This window comes from Schistocerca serialis, unplaced genomic scaffold (assembly GCF_023864345.2).
Source record: "Schistocerca serialis cubense isolate TAMUIC-IGC-003099 unplaced genomic scaffold, iqSchSeri2.2 HiC_scaffold_1135, whole genome shotgun sequence".
Classification (NCBI taxonomy): domain Eukaryota; kingdom Metazoa; phylum Arthropoda; class Insecta; order Orthoptera; family Acrididae; genus Schistocerca; species Schistocerca serialis.
In genome coordinates this window covers 7,501-10,000 of record NW_026047332.1, presented here as the reverse complement: position 1 = coordinate 10,000, position 2,500 = coordinate 7,501, and positions in this window count along the sequence as shown.

Genomic DNA, 2,500 nt, shown 5'->3' with positions numbered 1-2,500 from the left:
TGCCTTAACCTAACCTATGTCGTGCCTTAACCTAACCTATGTCGTGCCTTAACCTAACCTATGTCGTGCCTTAACCTAACCTATGTCGTGCCTTAACCTAACCTATGTCGTGCCTTAACCTAACCTATGTCGTGCCTTAACCTAACCTATGTCGTGCCTTAACCTAACCTATGTCGTGCCTTAACCTAACCTATGTCGTGCCTTAACCTAACCTATGTCGTGCCTTAACCTAACCTATGTCGTGCCTTAACCTAACCTATGTCGTGCCTTAACCTAACCTATGTCGTGCCTTAACCTAACCTATGTCGTGCCTTAACCTAACCTATGTCGTGCCTTAACCTAACCTATGTCGTGCCTTAACCTAACCTATGTCGTGCCTTAACCTAACCTATGTCGTGCCTTAACCTAACCTATGTCGTGCCTTAACCTAACCTATGTCGTGCCTTAACCTAACCTATGTCGTGTTTTAACCTAACCTATATTGCGCCTTAATGTAACCTATATTGCGCCTTAATGTAACCTATATTGCGCCTTAATGTAACCTATATTGCGCCTTAATGTAACCTATATTGCGCCTTAACGTAACCTATATTGCGCCTTAACGTAACCTATATTGCGCCTTAACGTAACCTATATTGCGCCTTAACGTAACCTATATTGCGCCTTAACGTAACCTATATTGCGCCTTAACGTAACCTATATTGCGCCTTAACGTAACCTATATTGCGCCTTAACGTAACCTATATTGCGCCTTAACGTAACCTATATTGCGCCTTAACGTAACCTATATTGCGCCTTAACGTAACCTATATTGCGCCTTAACGTAACCTATATTGCGCCTTAACGTAACCTATATTGCGCCTTAACGTAACCTATATTGCGCCTTAACGTAACCTATATTGCGCCTTAACGTAACCCACATTGCCCCTTAACGTAACCCACATTGCCCCTTAACGTAACCCATATTGTGCTGTAACCCAACACACGTTGGGCCTTAACCCAACACACGTTGGGCCTTAACCCAACACACGTTGGGCCTTAACCCAACACACGTTGGGCCTTAACCCAACACACGTTGGGCCTTAACCCAACACACGTTGGGCCTTAACCCAACACACGTTGGGCCTTAACCCAACACACGTTGGGCCTTAACCCAACACACGTTGGGCCTTAACCTGCTCTGTAATTGTCATACGACGCGTTAAATTAGTGTAGTGTTGCCTAACTGCAACCCCCGCAATATAGTTTGCTACTCGCACTGCCCGGTCCCCAGTGTATCGCTTCATGTTAAACACCTTGCAGCGATACACTGTAATGTGGATGGCAGCAGGACGTACATGCTCAATGCCCTTCGCAGTTGTTCATTGGCATTCGCATGGCGAAGCACTGCGCCTACGCTGTGGTACGGCCTGTGTCAACTGTCCGCTGATGTTGTACCTCCAAATCACACACTGTACTGCACATTGGTCCTCATGTACTGAATGATACATCGTGGTACATGTGACCGTACAACGACTGCGCCAACAACGGCGAACCATGCGGTCCAAATGTTGTGCACGCAGCTACGTGTCGTCTCCCTATAAGAGCTGGAGTGCAGTGTGGTATGCCCTGGATGGCGATCAGCATGAGCCGTCTGTTGATGTAGTGGCGCGTGTTGTCAGACGTTGTCGTCTCTTCTCACACACCGTGATAGCATGGTGCACTGCGTTCCACATCTGCGACATGCGACAGAGGCCGGTTGACAGTCGTTTGCGCAATGGACATCGCATACGTACGGGGGCCACCTTCCACGTGTTTGCGAAGCGTGCACATGTTGTTGCGTGTATGTGGGCAGACATAGTGTGTCGTGACACCTGACACAGGCATGCAACAATCGTTGAATTTGCAAATGGCGATGGACGCCTACGTTTGCTGGTGACGTTACGCAAATGAACAACTGGTAAACCGTTGTGGTGCGGTTGTTCTCGCTAGAGGTGAATCAGTGATGGCGACGATCGGTTGAGCTACCAACCGGTTGTTTCAGCGATACCCACCATGCCCACGAACGTGAATGGCATGTGGGTGTGAAGCGATACGCGGCGGTGGCTGGGTGGGACCGGCCCCGGCCGGTGAGGGGGGGCCGCCCGGCGTGCTGGCCGCGCGGTGCGTGGGCGCACGCGCTACAGCCGGCTGGTGGGGGCGGCCACTGGCAGGCGCGCCGGCCGACGGAGGCGGCAGGCGGCGCAGCTGCGCGCCGGCGCACCCTGCACGCGGCGCCGTGCGGCCAAAGTAGGTCCTCGCGGGCCCGGTGCGAAGCGCGGTGGACATCTGCAGTGTGCTGGTCCGATTGAGGACTGTGTGCGCTGAGGATGCGCCGCCGCCCGGCGCTCGGCGCCGCGACGCCGTCTGCTGCTCGGTCGCCTCTGCGGTTCTCGCAGGTGGTTTGTATCGCAGCTGTGCGGACGTGTTGGCGCGTGCGCTGTGCTGGGAGAGTTCGCTTCGGCACCCAAGTGGGGCTTTT